The sequence below is a fragment of the Ambystoma mexicanum genome, chromosome 11 (genome assembly GCF_040938575.1).
Source record: "Ambystoma mexicanum isolate Mex_15411 chromosome 11, UKY_AmexF1_1, whole genome shotgun sequence".
In the NCBI taxonomy this organism is placed as follows: domain Eukaryota; kingdom Metazoa; phylum Chordata; class Amphibia; order Caudata; family Ambystomatidae; genus Ambystoma; species Ambystoma mexicanum.
In genome coordinates this window covers 937,021,566-937,040,557 of record NC_090934.1, presented here as the reverse complement: position 1 = coordinate 937,040,557, position 18,992 = coordinate 937,021,566, and the positions used below count along the sequence as shown (strand labels likewise).

General features: G+C 46.9%; 1 protein-coding gene across 4 annotated transcripts in view; it reads left to right on the top strand.

The window, feature by feature from the left end:
- Positions 1–18,992, top strand: part of LOC138503946 (ras association domain-containing protein 8-like) — a 453,289-nt gene that overhangs the window by 127,611 nt on the left and 306,686 nt on the right. For 2 of the 4 annotated variants that reach the window (XM_069624061.1, XM_069624058.1), the window contains exon 1: positions 16,627–16,780. The exons of the other annotated variants lie outside the window; for them this stretch is intronic. The gene's annotated coding sequence lies outside the window, so the exon portion shown is untranslated. Of the gene's footprint in view, positions 1–16,626; positions 16,781–18,992 lie in introns of those variants that run through there. 4 annotated transcript variants of the gene reach the window in all.

Sequence of the window (18,992 nt, the reverse complement as noted above, 5' to 3'; positions counted from 1 at the left end):
CAACATGTATGCTATGTACCAAGTAAATAAATAAGCCTCGGGCACATAGGTTGTTAGGCAAGATTGTATGCAGTATGCTTTGGGTGCACTACAATAACCTTGACCTCCTGGCAATAGGGACCCAACCTTTGGTATAAGACTGAACTACAAAGGTTGGTAGTGTGGCTGAGCAGCCAGGCCTATCTCAAGAGGGGTCAATGTGAGCAGTAATGTTGTGACACAGAGTTTCACAGTACAGTTATTCAAATAAAAGCTTACACTCAAGGTTTCTTGATGAAACAATTATTGATTTATTTCACGGTCAGTTGTACAAGCCTTCTTCAGAAGGGAGCAAAACATGTAACACTTAAAATATACTTCTGAACACACTTTTAGTTTCTCTTAATCAGATGATACCCATTGGGGATGGCACACCGACACTTCCTACACCAGGTGACTTAAATAGCTAGGACACTGTGGACATTGATTTATCACTGGTACATTTAGAGCAATACTGAGTTTGGTGCAAAGGTTAGATAGGGGAATAAAACAAAGATTAAGAAATAATTCATAAACAGGCAAGTACTTTTGAAACCTTCCAATGTTCAATAAATTAACCCTTTCCTGTGGAAAGATAAAGCATTGAATCAGCAGTAAGAAGAGTCACTCAGGGAGCCAGGACAGCCAATGTTAATTGTACAATGTCTAGGGGAGCTGAAGTTCTTCTTTGCAGGCAGGTAAAAAGTCTTGCACAATGTTTTTAAACATTTTTGTAGGGCCACAAGCTGGGATGCTTGTGAGGGGCACAGCTATAACAGCTCTGCAAGGTAACCAAGGCAGGTCTCAACTGAGAGCAAGCAAGGCTACACAACAAGAGTTAAGTTCTCTTAGACTTTACAGTACCCTCTGGTTAGAAGAAATGGTTCCAGCTGGCTTATGTTCCTGTATAGCTCTGCAGATCCTGTTGTTCCTGAGCCTCAGTCGTGGGGACAAGAGGGAGGACGTCTGGGGACTCCTGCTCTGCAATAGGGAGGTCAGCGGCAGCAATGGGCAAACTTCAATTCAACGGTCCTTCTGTGTTTCAGCTCCTCGCGTCTGACAGCAAATAGCAACACCGCGGTACTCAGATACCACTTCAGACTTTCCTTGCTTCTGGGGTCGAGCACTCTGTTGCGGTGGCTCAGGCTTGGTCAGTCCTGCATCAGGGAAGTCCGGAGGATCTTCCTAGCGCTGGGGTCCAACTTAAAAGCGACGCACACAATCTGGTGTTCCTCTGCCTGGCACTTCGGTTCCAGCAGCAGCAGCAGTGGAAATGCAGCCTGTTCCGAGAGGATGTCCAGAAGGGCTTACTTTGGAGTTGATTGGTCCCACCAACCCAAGGGGAGAAGTCGTCCTTGCAGGGCTTCCCTAGTCGAGGTGAATTTAGAGCTTCGGCGCAGCAGCAGGGATTCACCGGGCAAACTAACGGTCCAGGAGTTGCAGCAGGCGTCTCTTCGAAGTTCTTCTTCAGATTCCTTCATTCAGTGGTCGACTCTGCCTTCCAAGCCAAAAAGCCTCACATGTTATGCAGGTTTCTCCCATTCATTCCAGCCTAGCTGTCAATCACACAGCAGGGTGACTGTCCTTGCGGGACAGCCAGCTGGCCAATCACCTTTGGGTGCATTCCTGTAACCAAGGGGATTAAGCACAGGGAGTTTTGGGCACCTCCCTCACTTCCTGCCCTTGCCAGACATACTGGAGCCAGAGGCGGGCTTCACTCATGAATCCCGCCAAAGACAAAATGAACAAAGGGACCAAACCTGATTTGGCGTGCAGAGTAAATCTCAAGAAGGACATTTTCAACAAGAAATGGTGAAAAAGGAAGACTGGGGCCATTTTGACAAAATGGGCACCCATGGGTGCTTTACTGCAGCTGCGAACGCAGCCTGCGGTAAAAACAAACAATGGTAGTAAAAGGTAAACCACTGCCACCAGCCATTAATTGTAGAAAGGGTAACATAAAAATGTTACATGAGAAACTAGAGAAAGGGGATACTAAGTAACCCCTCCAGCACCCTATAGTAAGATAGTGTGTGCTGGGTCTAGAAAGTTACAAATGTAAGTAAAGTCAATTTCACTTTACTGCTCTTGGAAACAGTAGTTTCACCAAGAGAAGGTATTTAAACCTTTGGAAAATCTAAGAGACCTCCCTGTGCCACTGCACTGAAGGTGCTGTGTGACACAATGTAAAAGATGATCCCTATGGAGCTTGTCAGGCTCCAAAGTCAAAAGGAACACAGAGTCCAAATCACAATATAATACCTGAGAGGGTGAGAAAAAAGGGTCTCCCTCTCTCCAAGTTAGAGATTAAAAAGTCCTAAAGTCCAGCAAAAGAGCTCAGGGTCTCTTAGCACATTTCTGAGAATTCTCCCGAACACGGGTCCTCTTTTCTTGGGGGGAAGGATACATAGATCAGATTATGAATGTCTACGCAGCTGCCTGTGCATAATCAAATCATGTTTGCTTCATTATGATTTATGATTGCAAATTGCAATTTGCATTTTTTTGTGTTCTTTTACTTTATAGCTTTACTTAAATGACTCTCTAGACTGAGAATCATCGTCGTATGACCTTGTTCTGTGAGGGTTTGCCATTCAGGGCGGGTAGTCAGCCAAGCTGTGGTTGTGCACTGACTGGATGAGGGGCCAGGCCGGGAACATGAAATGCAGGCCAACCTGGGTGTGGTTCACAACACATTCTGCCCGTGGTTTTGGGTCTCGCATCTGGCATTGTGGGGGGCATCATAGGAAATGCAGGTATCCTAGTGTGCTCTCATACAAATGCAAAGGTGCGGGCCGTTCTTGGCGACAAGCTGAATTCAGCTGCACAAGCGACTTGCAAGTCTGTGGGGCTGAGGTCTGAGGCTGAGGCTGCCATCCTGCCCTGGCCCTGCCACTGCCAACGGTCAGCACCCTGCTGCTGCCAGCTGGCTGCAGTCATCCCTCCCTCAGCCATCCAGGTCTGCTTGCAGCTGCCTGCTGCCACCACTGCCACGGTGCCCAGAAACAACATGACCATCACCCAGGGCAACCCACGGCCTGACCAGTAATTTTGGTTTGTAATTTTAGTTTAGTTGTCACTTAAATTAATCATCTGCACTGCACTGCGGGTGATAAGGTTGTATTCAGCAATTCAGACATCATTGTATATTAACGCATGTCTAATGTGCAGTGCTTAATTTGTCAAAAAAATAAGTGTCAGGGCCCAAATATTTTCTAGCATGCCTGGGACACATCGGCCGAGCAACTCCCGGCCCACTGCTGCCAAAACCCATGATTGTTCCCTGACAGTGTCTGCATATTAAGGGTTAACACTGCAACTCGCACTGGCTATTTTGGGTGATAGATGCACTAGCCATGGCCAATGTGCAATTTACAGACACCAAATAACATGGTATGGTATGGTATTGTTTATTTGCAAAGCGCCTACACACAAAGCAAGTGTTTAAAGGCTCTCAAGGAGGGAGGGAACAAGGGGAAAAAACAAAAGTCATTCAGAGCCCTTGAATTTCTGAATGATACAAGTCTGCACAGGCAGAGTGGGTGCATGGTACAAGTACATATAAGACAATTAACATTGTAGATAACAGCAAATAGTTCTGACAACGATTCTGCAATTTTTCCAAGTGCATTGAGGCCCCACAATGCAAGGAGGGGAGACAAGGGAAAAACAGATAGACGTTCTTCAAGTCATGGTGCATTCAGATCGAGCAAGTGCACACACAGGTGCAGAAGAGGGGAGGACAAGTGCAGGGGGGGACCAGGTGCGCCCAGTCAGTCAGAATCTGGAGTAAGTGCTGAGAGGTGCCACTCTCAAGAGTCATTGACCAAGTGCAGTAACAATGAAGCGAGTGCAGGCCCGGAGGCAAGTGCGAGAGGACTGGCAAGGGTGCCAGGGACCTGTGAGACTCTGAGGTACACCAGGTGGCCAGTCAGAAGGCTGTGCGGAAAAGGAGGGAGAGGGGGAGAGAGTGAAGAGAAAAGTTAACAGGGTAGAGGGAGAAAGAAGGAAGAGGAGAAGAGGAATGACTTAAGAGTTTCCGGAACTTAAGGAGGTCAGGCTCAAGACAGGGTGCTGCAGGGAGGCTATTCCAGAGGGAGGCCCCTGCAGAGGATAAAAATCTCCTTCCAAATCTCTGCTTGGGGAACTGGCTCACTCACAGAAGGTTGGAGGTAGATGAGCGGAGGCCTTGAGAAGGACAGTATTTAGGTAGGCATCATTGCAGATAGGTAGGTCCCAGGTCCCAGAAAGCCCTGTGGACAATGCAGAGGGTCTTGAACTTGATCCTTGCAGCCACGGGGAGCCAGTGGAGGGATGTCAGCACCAGAGAGATGCGGTCCCTGGGCTTGAGGCCCAGGATAAGTCTTGCGGTTCTGTTCTGGATGAATTGCAGAGGGCGGAGAGCTGAGGCAGTGAGGATGTGAAAGAGGCTGTTGCAATAGTCCAGCCTTGAGAGAACCAGGGCTCAGGAGACAGGGAGCCACTGGGGGAAGGTGAGAAAAGGAAGAGTACTTCTGAGGAGGTGTAGTTGATAGTTGGACTTTTTAGAGATGTCATAAATGTGAGTGGAGAAGGAGAGAGTGAAGTCGAAGATGCCCCCAAGGTTTTTTCCCTCGCAGGTGGGTGCGGGCGCAGGGCCAAGGAAGGCCGGCCAGAGTGAGAGTGGGAAAGCGGGAGCAGGAGTCCCAATGTGAACGATCTCAGTCTTACTGGCGTTGAGGCAGAGGTCATTTGCAGCACACCATGACAGTCAGATATGAGCGAGGTAGAGGAGGTGGCTGAGGGTAGCCTGAAGGAGAGTTGCGTGTCATCCGCATAACACTGGAAGTTAGAGATGAAAGTGGCAATGACATGTGCAAGGGCAGCCATGTAGACATTGAAGAACCAGGGGGATAGTTTGGGCCCATGGGGAATACCACAGGTTGAAAGAGTGATAGTAGAGAGAAAGGACCCAACTTCCACCTGGGATGGGCCGTCGGAAAAGAAGGAGGTTAACCATGCCAGAGCATGACCTGTGATTCCCAGGGTGTCATGCAGACGTGCAATCAGGGTGTTGTGGTTTACCCTGTCAAAGGCAAACGAGAGATCAAGAGGAATGAGGACAGCGGGAGTGTTAGTTGCGAGATTTGAGAGCAGGTCTTCAAGGGTGTTCAGAAGAGAAGTTTACGTGCCTCTGCGTGCTCGAAAGCCAGACTGATGGTCGTGGAAGGAACCAGCAGATTCAGTGTGGAGGGTGAGCTGAGAGAAAGCCAGTTTCTCTAGGAGTTTGCCCAGGATAGGGGTGATAGGGATAGGGCGGTAGCATGCAGGAATCGAGGCGTCTGCAGAGGGTTTCTCCAGTGGCAAAAGAGAGATTGCAGAGATCATCCAAGCATGGGTCGAGATAGTCAATGTTGTCCTTAATGGTTTTGGAGATGCAGGGGTCCACCTGTTTGGATGAAGCCTTCATAGACCGGACTTGTCTGGCGACCTCATCAGGTGTGACGGAATTGAGAGAAGAGAGAAGTGGTGGAGGGACCAAGGGACGCTCCAGAGGTGTTCGTGTATGATTTGGTGTGGAGGAGAGGGAGGAAAGGATGTCTTGAGTTTTGCGGTGTAGTGTGCAGCCAGGGCCGAGCAAACGTCCTGGGAGGGTGTGATAGGAGAGGAGGCTTCTGCAGGATTGGCCAGTTCCTTACAGATTTTGAAAAGTTTGGCCGTGTTGTTTGATGCCAAGGAGATGCCGGCTTGAATAAAGACTGTTTCTTGGTGTGGATGCAGAGTCGATATTGCCTTTGAAGGAGGCGGCAGACCAGTTTGTCAGAGGGTCCACATGACAAATTCCATTTCCGCTCAGCTGCCCTACACTTGCGTTTAAGGGCAGCTAGATCTGAGTCGTACCAAGAATTGTACTTTTTAGAAGGCTTCAGTTAGACCCCCATTACAGGGGCAAGAGTATCAAGGGTGTTAGAGATAGAGAGATTGAAATTAGTGAGGGCTGTGTCAGGGTGGGAGTCAGCCACAGGAGTAGGAGGCAGAGAGTAGGTGGACGCAAAGGCAGCTGCTGTCACTCTTTTCATGGGTCTGGTAACTTTGAGACTGAGTGGCCGCGCCGGGTGTGCTGATGCAAGAGGAGAGCTTCAAGTGTGATGAGAGAAGGGAGTGGCCGTCCAAGACAGAGAGGTAGTGAGAGGGATATCGGTAGAGGTAAAAGCATCCAAAGTGTGGCTCGTTGTGTGTGTGGAGCCAGTGGATAAGATAGAGAGGGAAAGAGAATTGCATAGATTGCAGAAAGGTCCTGAGGAGTCAGGAGAGTCCAGCTGGAAGTTGAGATCACCCAGCAGGAGGAGTAGAGAGGAGGAGGAAAGTAGAGAGGAGGCCAGGTCAGCCCATTATGAGAGGGAGAGAGTGAACTTTCCCGGTGGCTGATAGAAGGTGGCCATAAGGAGAGAAGATTTGGTAGAGAGTGAGAGCCTGCAGACTAGGCACTTGAAGGAGGAGTAGGCCTGAGTAGGAATGATGGACACAGGTATCCATTCTGGGAAGATCAGGACCACTCCCCCTCCTGTCCCGTTGGTCCTGGGCACAGGGAGGATCTTGTATCCCTCAGGGAGGAGTGTGTCAAAGCTTGTGACAGAACTGCCCTTGGACTATGTCACTGTGATGGCGAGCACATCAAAATCCATGAGTTCAAAGAGGTTGCAGATGTCAGGCGAGTGTTTGACAGCGGAGCGAGAGTTAAATGTGGCAATATTGAGCAGCTTGCCATCTTTGAAGGTCTTGCACGGGGTGGGGCGCAGGGGATGGTGCCCCCCCTCTCCCCGAGGATGGCAGAAGAGCCAGAGGGATAGTAGAGGGTGGCGGAAGAGCCAAGGCCGACAAAGGAGCCGGGACAGTGAGGAAAGGCGAGGGAGCCTGAGCAGAGGAGGAGGAAGGCACAGTAGGCAAGGTATCCTGTGCAGAGGAGGAGGAAGGCACAGTAGGCAAGGGAGCCTGTACAGAGGAGGAGGAAGGCACAGTAGGCAAGGGAGCCTGTGCAGAGGAGGAGAAGGGCACAGTAGGCAAGGTAGCATGTGCAGAGGAGGAGGAAGGCACAGTAGGCAAGGTAGCCTGTGTAGAGGAGGAAGAAGGCACTGTAGACAAGGGAGCCTGTGCAGAGGAGGAGAGGGGCACAGTAGGAAAGGGAGCCTGTGCAGAGGAGGAGAAGGGCACAGTAGGCAAGGTAGCCTGTGTAGAGGAGGAGGAAGGCACAGTAGGCAAGGGAGCCTGTGCAGAAGAAGAGAGAGGCACAGTAGGAAAGGGAGCCTGTGCAGAGGAGGAGGAAGGCACAGCAGGCAAGGGAGCCTGTGCAGAGGAGGAGTAGGGCATGGTAGGCAAGGGAGCCTGTGCAGAGGAGGAGGAAGGCACAGTAGGCAAGGCAATCTGTGCAGAGGAGGAGAGAGGCACAGTAGGCAAGGTAGCCTGTGCAGAGGAGGAGGAAGGCACAGCATGTAAAATAAAATAACTTACTAGTTTAAGATAAATGTTTAAGTGCTTCTTTAAACACATCATCATTGTTAACATTGTGCTTGGATTGTATATGTGTCACTTGGAGCATGTTGACCATCTATCCACAGAAATACAAGCAAACCTGCTTTCCTGCTAAGTATAATTGATTGGCAAATGCAGGAAAGATTACTACTGAACCGTTAAACCTGTCTGTCAAACATTGCATTAGAACCTTTGTGTATAGGTTGACATTCATGAAAGGCACTCCTCTTAGGCAATGGCTTTTTCCCTGGCCTTTCCCGTGTTGGGCTTCTGGCTGGTGACTGTCCTCTTGTTGCCAACCCATGCTAATGTTGTAGTGTGGCTGCGTATTGCAGTAGTGGAGGAGCTCCAATGATATTCAGGAGGACTGGAGAAGTGTGTGGGTGTGGCCAGCACAAGCACCCAGCAATGTCACCTTCCAACTTCTTGTTATCAATGCAAATGAATAACTACCGCTCTGCTGGCTACATGGGTCATCAAGTTCTTGCGTAACGAATATGGCCAATGCACACTGTTGTTCCTTGTTGTGTGACAACTGCTGAATGAGATTTAATAATACAGTTGCTAAACACAATATCACAATAAGAGTGAGTCTGAGAAAATAAGTGCCGGGGCTCAGAAATAAGTCCTAAGGCTGAGCCGTTGCAAACACCGTCACAAATTAAGCACTTCTGATGTGTAAAGCGAGAGGTGGTTGCCCTTTGACTCCAAAGGTCCACCTTTCAACCTTTTCACTGTTGCAATCTAGATACTGTTCTATATCTGCAGAGTGCATCCCTTAACTGCTCTTGTGTGGCTCTGCGGCCTCCGGCAGGTTTCTATGCCGCTAGGTGTTCTGGGCTATGCCTGGTTAAGCCTGGGTGTTCCTTGAAGTGATCATCCCTCTCAAAGAGAATGCAGCAGCACTGCGAGTTGGTTCGAATCCCGAACCCGCGCTTAGAAACAAATCTCTGGTTTTAAGCGCCTTATAAAAGAACAATGAGAATTAGAATTAGTTACATCACTCACAGCCTGGATTCTAGTTTATGGAGGCAGGGTCGGAGAACGAAACCCCTGCATTTCTAAATACTTTTAATGGTGGACAAATGTGAAATTAGTCGGGCGTATAAATGTAATATATTTTCTTCATGTAGTATCCAACTTGTGAGTGTTTGCTGTAGCTTCAGAAGAGCATGTTAAGGATATGTTAAACATTGTCTTATCACTTGTATTGGAGTATCTTAGTCTTTGAAGGTGTTGCTGGGGAGTGGGGGGGTCAAGGGGCTATAGCCCCAGGTCTTTTGGTTGTAGCCCCGGATAGAAGCTCAGGGGTTACAACCAAAAAGGCTAGCTAGCCCCCAGCCCCGACAGTCCCAAAATTAGCGTAGCCCTTTATCTTTTCCAGACCTAGCAACACCCCTAGGCATTGGAGCAGGGATACAGGAATATTGGGGGGCGATGACAATGCTGGTATCATTTTGGAAATCTTAGTGGTTGCAGAGCGCAGCGTCATCTGGGGAAGTGGGTGTGTGATGGTGTTTTCTGCAAAATATGGGAAGTGCATAACGTTCAGGAGAGGCACGCAATGACATGTTTATTCAGATAAAGCAAGCATACTGTTTTGGAAAGTGTGGCCAAACAGTAAGAATCATGGAAAGTCTTCTGCAGCCAAGACACAATGGGGGCAAATTGCACTGTGGAGCTTGTAAGTGCCGCTGAAAAGTCAGAGTGGCGATCATTGCTTGAATGTGATGGCATTGCTCCTCCTTAGGCACTGTGGTGGATTGCCAGGGCCAGACCCCATGTCTTCCCTTCTCTCCAGGTCATGTCTTTCCCCTTGATGGGTTTACTGGTCATTGCATTGTCCACCAAGTGCGGACATGAATGGGCCTGAACCTACTCTTAATGTCCTGGGAGTGAAGCCATTCTTCTTTTGATTCGTGGCCACTTTATTTGTTGGTAGCATGCAGCATTGGCCTTTGGGCATTTAAGTGCTTTATTCCGAACTCATGAACATGTTTCAGGATATTTATTTATTCGGATTTGTAGAGCGCACGTCAGCCCGAGGGCATTGTGGTGCTTGTTACAGACATATCTTAGTTACATAAAAGTACAGGCATATCTTAGTTACATAAAAGTACATTATATACAGGGGCAAATACGACATTTGTACAAATTTATAGAGCAGTATATTTACATAGGTTTACAAGTGTCACATATTATTGTTCAAGGAAAGAGGCTAAAAGCCCATCAGGTCAGACTCAAGTCTTTTCCTTCCTTCAAGATTAATAAATCATACCAGGTCAAAGCTGGTGTCTAGGCCACCTCGGCCAGGCTCCAGGTAGAGTGGAGTACCTCCATGGGTGCACAGCAATGCCCCTGGCCCTTTGAATTTTGTGTTGGCGGAGCACAATTTTATCTGATGAAATGTATAATGATGAGTCTGGCGCATCTTTCTGGAATGCATGCAAATTGCCAGGGTTCAATCCCCAAAAAGGATACAAGAATACTCAAAATATAAAGTGGAATGGGTAGTGGGAGGAGAAAGATCACATTTTAGTAAAGGTTCTGGTTGGGCAGAGGACCTGTTCTTTCAGTGCCGTGGTCCATACCCTGAAATGTGAAGGCAGGTTTCATGCACACATCCTGAGAATAGGGGAGCAGTCCTTGTGAATGGAGCTCTTATTTATGTCAAAATGTGGTTGTACTGTTAGGTGCATTCTAACCTCAGCTGGAATTGTAGTCCTTGTTCGGCTGGATGCTTGGGGTTTCATTGTCAGCTGCAATGTTAGCCTCCTTCTGCTTTCCATCAGGCCAGGTTGAACACAAGGGAGCATCGAATGTGGACATGTTTCAAAACAACACATTTTGGACACCAGCCATATTGAAGAAGGCTCTCTTTAAGCCATTACAAAGAGATGCACCACACAGACATGCCGTAAGGTTGGGTGCTTTACAAGGCAGGTCTTTGTACACAGGAAAGATTTACAGGTTCACTGTTCTTGAAGAGGATTTCCCATGACCACACGCCAAGGTTGGCCACAATGCAGCCCTTCTTGTCCAGGGCAGGCAGAAAGACATTTCAGGATTCAGAGGGTTTTCATTGGGAAGTCAACATCCATAAATAGAAGCTACATGACCGAGATCAAACTTAAGGCAGCTGAGCACCTTCATTGATAGAGGTGGACAATTCCTATTTGGAACCAAGATGTTGTTGATCCAACGCTGAAAGTTGTGACAAGGTGCCCTGCTTTTCTCTAAAGATTAGGGAAGGTGGTTGTGAGGGCTGGTTACCACCACCTGTTACGTTGTGCAAGACTAATGAACGGTGTGTAGAGGATCCCATGTCTACCCCAACCTTTCCTCTCCCTGTAGCAGGGATCTGTCACTGGTTGCAACCAGAAGTCACAGGCACCTTGAGCTGGCCTAGTTGTCTGAAGTTAGTCATTGTTTTGTGTCCCCTGTTCCCATCTCTGAACCCTGCAGCCAGGCCAAACTCTTCAGAAAACCATGTTAGAGCTGGGTAATCATTCGATATATTACCAAAGGACTTGGGCCTGAATTTCTGGGGTGCAGAGAGGCGGAAGGAAGCGCAGAACAAAGTGCCCACATACATAATAAATGTTATTACTGAGTGAAGAGAGCTGGGAAGTTCAGCAGAATGCTTGCAGCCAAAGCAGTAACCTCCCACACGTCTGTGACCTATGTAGATCCAAGATGGTGGCCGGTCTCTACAAATACTTGGGCGGTGGAGCCAGGCAGCGGCAGGCTTCTAAAGTGGTAAGGGAATTACACGTTCAACTAAACAAGCCTGCTTTTGAGGAGCACACAAAATCATCTTCATGTGGGCAGATGGAATGGTGGGCCATCCCCACTGGCGGGAGAAAAGCCTGGTGCATACCCCAACACAATAGGAGTGTGGATAGGTAGTGTCGCGCAGCAGTCCCGCTCCACCAGCTCTGCTTTAATTAGGACAGGCCCTATATAACTAAGGAAATTAACTGCAATTATGACATTGTAACTCAACAATTTCCAGATTTAGTGTGTAAGATCAATTATATGATGTTTTCATTATAGAAAATATTATGTTGAAGGCTTTTGTTGGCTGGCTAAATGAATGTGTATGAATGAACTGGTTTTGAAAATGTTTTCCCTATAAAAGAGATGCATACAAGATTGGCTAGTAACGAAATCGAAGAGTCTGAAGAGTACTGGCTAAAAACAAACTAAAAAGAGGAGAGTGTGACGAAATACAGCCTTGACAATTTTCTGTTTGTTTACCTATATGATCCCTGGACGCTCAAGGCTCACCAGGAACCCTTATAGTTGATACTTGAAAGTTACATGTACATGCTGGGTAAATGCTAAATGCTAGCATTTCCGAAGTGTGAACTGCAACTGTTTTTTCTCTCTGAGCTATTTTCTCTCTGAGCTGAAACTTTGACCCGAAGAACTTTGGGGCTGGGCACACCAAGGAAACTGGTCTGGTTGTCAATTTAAATGCTAAAATATACAAAGAAGTAGATTGAAAGTATGGAATTTATAGATAACGTGGCCAACAGAAATTACTTTTAAGGTCAGGTTTCGCATAAAATGTGCATTAGCTCTGAAAAAAGACCCTTTTGAAGCTCAGCAGAAGAGGGTAGAATAAACATTGCCCAAGCAGATGGCTGGTCACATGCTTCGGGTTGCACATGCACATGCTGATGTAGATAACTTAAGTTATGATCAAAATTATGATTCTGGTATTTTCATAAATATAAGGAATTGGAAATATTGATAGACTAATAGACGGCAGAATTACTGTTGGAAGTGTGTAGTGTCAGAGTTGTAACTATTTTGGCGAATTAGCAAACCACAAAAAATGGTGGCTCCACCCAGGAAGAGTTCGCCGAAAGAAAATGAATATTGTCTGACTCGTCATAAAATGTAGAACTCAAAAATATATATATATTCATGTGGTTATCTGAAAGATTAAGGGAGTTGCGAGATTGTGAGATTTTTCAGGACACAAAATATAAAACCCCCAAGTCACTTTGGGATGACGAAATCTTTCTATTCCCTCAGCCTGCATCATATATATCTCCCAACTTCTAGTCCTATCAGCAGCCAGTGGGCGTCTTGGTGGGAGGTGAAGGGAGAATGCTAGCCATTCCTTAGCATGGGAATTATGACAATGTTGGAATATCATCAGCCCCATTGGAGGGTATGTTTGCATCAGAAAGGGCTTTTTATGTTTATTTCGGGAGATAGCCTGCTGATGGACTCTTGCAAGGAACAACTAGCAGAGAGGTCTCAATCCTTGCATTGGAGACAGTGACAGGGAAATCTAGAAGCTAGCTGGGACCTCATCAGAGGAGCAGAAGGAGTTTGGGTGCAGGAGAAAATCCTTGACTGAAAGCCTTTGACCAGATATGTGCTGTCCTCAGATGAGCCCTGCTGTTTTCCCTAACCAAAGCCTCCCATGTAAATAGACTTATCCAAAAACCATCAATTATGTGGGGAGCTACCTGACTTATTCCTTTCCATTGGTGGGCAGTGGGGGTGAAACTGGGTAAGCTGTTGTCACATTGTATTCAATCCAATTCAAATTAATTCCACTATAGATATTTAACCTATCCATTTCCATTGCATTGTGTTGGGAACAGCCGGTCTTAAGCAACCCTGCACATCACATTTGTGCATTTTTATAGTGCATTTGATCAGGTGAACAGGGAGATGTTGTGGTCTAAACTTAGCATCTTGAACTGCCCTAGCTGCCTCTTGCATATCCTGTGTCTGCTGCACAGTGATACTACGGCCAGGGTAAGATTAAATAATGATGGGGAGGTTTCAGATTCGATACGTACCAATCAGGGGGTGAAGCAGGGGTGTGTGGTGGACCATGCTTTATGATCTATATATATCCAATCTCCTCCCACACATGGCTTTAAAATCTAACTGTCCCTCCAAGTTAGGGAAACACCCTATTGTGGGCATGCTTTATGCAGATTACCTGATCCCGTTTGACAGGATCATGTCAGGGATAAAAAGCATGCTCGATGAACTGGCCTGTTATGCGTCTCAGCTGGATCTGACCATTAACCTGGGTAAAACTAATATCTTGGTGATCGCAGGTAATAAGATAGCTCGGACCGGAATTGACACTTCTTTGGGCACCATAGAATATACCCACTTCTACCCATATTTGGGCTTGGAGTTTGAGGCTTGCCCAAACTATGATATGATCATCAGTAAAAAATAAAACAACGAGCTAAAACACTCACGCTCCAAGCCTGCAAGTTTGCTAGAGGTACTGCGGGGTGTAGTATGGCTGGGATTGTAAACCTTTACCATCAATGCTTTGCCCCGGCTGTCCTTTATGGCCTTGAAGCACTAGCAATGCAGGATCTTACATGGCTAAACAATCTTGAGGGCCATTCCTGGCGTACAGTGTTAGGACTGAACCCGACATGCCCCATGGAATATCTCCACCTTGAATTAGGTTTAACATCTTTGACAGGTATCGCACTGCGTGCCAGGGGGATACTTTATTTTAAGTCCAGCTCTGACCCTACCTGTAAGCTATTGGCTATGGCGGGGGATAGTTATGACTCGGAAAGGACCCGGTATGGCTTTAAGTTTAAGACCTTAAATGAAGCCCTATTCACGAAGATCGATTGGCCTTTCGCTCAAAAGAGAGGCTACCGTTTTGTCTACTTAAAAAAATCCTTTGAGCACAAACTCAATGGGTGGGATTGGAGCGAGAACTATAGACATCTGGCAAAGCTAAAAGGATACGAGGCGGTAGCTCATGTGGTGTACCGCTATCGTAAGATCCAACCCTAACTATAGCTTTGCCCTGCCCCTGAAGTTAGGCAGTTCATCCTGAGGTTACGCATAAACAATCTTCCGGTGATGACTGTGCTGGGTCCTCGCCTAAAAGTACCCCTTGAATTTAGGTTTTGCCGAATATGTGCCCAGCCGGATCAGGCAGAATCGGTGCGGCATGTCCTAACTCAATGTAAGGCCCTGGGGTCCATGTATATGTGTACGCTGGGCAGTTTGGTCCACTCCTATGAGGCCATCACCTCTGACTCGTTTTGGGACTACTGTTTAAACACTCATTCCATCTCAGCCCAACTCGCTCTCTTTAGAGTCTGGGAGCAGGTGAAAAGTTGGTTGCCTGATGGATGAAACTAAGTTAGTGGTGACTGAGAATTTGATTTGCTTCTACCCTCTCCTGTTTATTGTTATGTTAATTGAACTGATTTATTCTAAATGTTGCATTGCTGAATTGTAGGTGTAAATGCATTTTAAATGTACTTTTTGTATAATTCTGTTCTCATATGACTTTATATATTAAAAATTGAATGTTGTGTAAAATCCTAGTTATAGGATCATATCACAATAAAGTTGTATTATTATTAAATTGTAGGGAGGGGAGGAAGCAGTGTAGATCCTTAGCACATTGAATTGAAGTTAAATCAATAAATTCCCATATACAAAATCACAGGATGAGTGTTGTTAGAATTACAAAGCATTACATCTCATCTGTATCTCTGTTACAAAAATGAAAATTCCCCTTTGTTCCCATTTTCCTCTGATCAAAATCACAAAGTCGTGCCTTTCATTTCATGTGTGTTGCAAAAACGATTTTTCCCACTGTATTCCTTTCCCTAATATTGTACTTCTAGTAAGAAGCCAAAACAGTGTTTCCATTGCACTCTCACTCCCTGCACCTTGCCTTTAAATCAAAGGGGTCATATTTAATTGAGGCCTGGAGGGTGGGGGGTTGCTGGGAGAAATGTATAGTTTCAAATTAAGCCATCCCTGTGTACCTTGCATTATATTGTGAATGTTTTATAACGTTTCCTTTACAACTAAACCTGAATTTAATTCTGACTGCAAATCTCGAAATTATGTGTGATGTAGTAATAAAAAGCTTAGTAGAAATATATGCTAGTCAATTGGTGGAAACAATTGGAATTTGTGATATTGTGTCGAGCCACAGCATTGGTGACTGAGTTGTGATTGTCTTGTTATTCTTTGTCCAAACTTAAATAAATATATGTTCTGACTATACACAAGCCTGGTTCCTAGCTCATTGGTAGGGTGCTTTTTGGGGGTGCGAGAGGGGTAGGACTCACCAAATTTGAATCTGTGAAGCGCTTTAGTGTGCGCCACCTTGCTTGGGGGTGGGGGGTGGAACTCCCTGAGTTGAGTGTGACCGCCTAATAAACTGAGACATATTGCATTGAAATGCGCAGTTCAAAATTCAGCATTTTCTGCTGTGGTATTTTCATCCAGGAAATAATGGGGTGATACCCATCATGGGTATTGTAGTCTGGGATTCATAATGGGGAAAGCCAGGACAACCAGTCCCAGAATGTAAAGAAAAACACAGGACTGGACCAACATTTCCAAAATGGAATGGGGGATTTTGAAAGGTATGGAATGCTCTAATGCAGTGAGGAGCTGGGCCAGATGGTTCTGTGAGGTGGGCAGTGCTACTGTGTAGTGCAGGGATGGGTAGCCAGCAGGGGTGTTGCTAGATCTGGGGCTACGGTAATGTCTAGCTTGTCTGGACTCTTGGCTAGCTAGACTTTTGGTTGTAGCCCATGAGCTTTTAGTCGGGGCTACAACCAAATGACCTGGGGCTATAGCCCCCTGAGCCCTCCCACCCCCACATAGCAACGCCTCGAGTAACCAGCACTGGCCCAATGGAATGCACTGCTGGGTCAGTGACTTATCAGTGTAAGAAGTACAGTGCAAGAATGCACACGTATTGTTGTGCATTAGAGGCTGGCATTTCAGTTCTGGCAATAAGTGATTCCGGCTGAGGGCGGCAGCTTCTCGCTGATTTCAGGACCAGGTCAAGCAGTACTGGCATGCAATGTAGGTCAGCACAGGATGGGTGGAAGGAGGCAAGGAGCACCGTGTAGAGCAGCAGGCAGCAACCGAACAGCTCAGGGATGCTCAGATGAAAGCTGACTGTGTGGATTGTGATGCAAGAGCTGGAAAGCTCAGAAGCCACGCCCACACCTGCTGAGCCCGTGCCAGGGAAAAGCGGCAGCGGGGCACGCGTAACGTCGCCGAGCCAATCGCTGCGCGCGGGGGATGCGGGCGCAAGACTGCCACAGGTGGCGTATGAGTGCACGTTCGGCATTCCTACAGGCGTCAGGCAGGCAGGGCGGGCGCGCGCACAGGGAGCACAGCTGAGAGCAGAAGCCGCCAGCCAGCAGCACCTGCACCGAAGAGGAGCAGGAGGAGGGGAGTTTCAGAAGTCCAGCAGGTAGGGCGAACGAATTCCTAGTGTCACTCTTACTAACAGGGCTCGGAGTCGCCAGTGTTCCCTGAGCACTCACCCAGACTCCAACTTCGCGTTCTCTGTATGAACAATCACTTAGCAGAACTCCTGCACTCACACTGTCTCCAAGCTGTTCCCTGTGCCACCGGTGCACACACACTGACCGTGCAAACCCAGGCGATGCCACTAACGGTTAATCCTTCACATGCACGCAGTGCTCGCCATCCTAAACTCACAGATGCGGTGACTTCTCCAGTCCAGCTCCTATCGCTGCACAAACGGGACCTTGATGTGCTCCCCTCCCCCACACACATGACACATCCAGTAGCGCTGGGGCACCGCCACACACCGCGCGTTTGCTCTGCCCCCCTTTCAGCATAGCCTTTTCTGAGGGACACTATCGGACGTGACTTGCACCACTTTTGTAGACCACCTTAAACATGCTCTCTTCCCCACCCACCCTTCTGCTTTTCATTTTTCTAAAAGTGCCTTTTTTCACTACCCTCCTCTAAAAGGTGTCTGCGTAGTTGTTGAAATATAACTAAGGTAGTGGAGGGAATTATGTTCAACACGCCACAGGTCTTTCGGGAGGTACTCAGCCTGTCCTGTTTTGTTGCATCCTGGGACTTGTAGTTTTGTCTTAGCAATGATTAATCACAAAAAAAGAGGACAGGCCTCGCCCGAATGACGTGGGGAATGCTGGCTTGTATGCATTTGTGTCTGCATAAGCACCGAAGTCACTGACATTCTTTGCACATGTATGTGTTTAATTTTGTGGTGTATAAACGTTCTGTCGTGATCACGTCTATTTGAAAGTTCGCGTATTATGCCCACGGCCTCGTCTGTCTCAGGCGACATTTTATAAAATATTATTCATATCGTACTATAGAAAATGGACCTTCTCATCCCATGTCTTCCATATACTGAAGCATTATGATAACCGGAAACTAATATATGTACAAGGTTTAGTATAGCTCCGCATGGTTTGCGGTGCGACAAGTCCAGCGTTCAGATTTCCTCTAAATGTTTATTGTAGCCTGCGATTGATTTCACGTGGCTGTCAAGGTGGACTCCTTTTAAATGAGCACAATGAACATTGGATGCTAATAAAAGGGCATAATAACGTAGGTTAATATTTTCAATGATGGCCAACCTTGCAGCAGATATGAAGAAACGGGGGGCAACACGTTATTTTGGAAAAGCTGGAGGCCAGGCTTTGAAGGTACTCGGCTTTAAACGCAGCGCTAGTAGTGGCGCCGGCATGTTTGTGAGCCGTAGTTAGGTTGCATTTTACTCTTCCTGCGTCATTGTTAGTTTATATGACGTTGCCTGGCTGCAGGTAGCCGAATCGCTCACTCTGTCCCTTTACTGCAATCGCCCATCACTGCAACCCCGTTCCTGCAGCTCAAAGGCTGAAGCACTGAAACCGCTGCATCCCGACTCTGGTGCTTGCACAGAGTGCCCTGGCTGACCCTGCTGGACCCCACCCTGATTGCGAACCCAGCTCCTCTACTGACCCCTGCACTTCCCCCACACCGCCTGTGTCATAGATTGCTTAGAATTATGTTTTTTTTTACTTACAGAATGCCACCCTTCTAATTAAACACTGCTCCCTGGGCATCTGCTTGTGGTTAAGGCCTGCCTCCACCTTCTAATAATGAAAGTTTACCAGAAATGGCACCGAGATCATTTAATTCAACAAATGCTATAGGAAGTCCCACCAGTCAAAGCCAATGCATGTATTGCAGAGTAGGCAATATCGACTCTGTAGTTGTGGTTAAGTGGAAACCTTTGGTTAGGGAACGGTGCAGTGGAAACATGTTCCAAAAGTTTTTTTTTTTTTTTCAGATGCTTATATGTAACTTTGGCACCGTATGACGAATGTGCACAAAACGTTTTAAAAAATGCATATAACTCTGACTTGGTTTGGAAGGTTTCATGAAGCTCCATGCAGTGGGTGCAAACTGTGGTGCTCTAGCACCTTGAAGCGTCTCATGTGCTAGATGGAATTGGCAATAACGATCTTGGACCCAAATAACCGGACAGACTCAAATAATATGGCAAAGTACTACATTATTATCAGCATAAAATAAAGTAGGGAAATCTGGCGAATAACAAGATGTGGTCCACTCGCAACCAAATTTGATCATACAATGGTTCATATATCTCGATTATACATCATTTATCACATCATCCT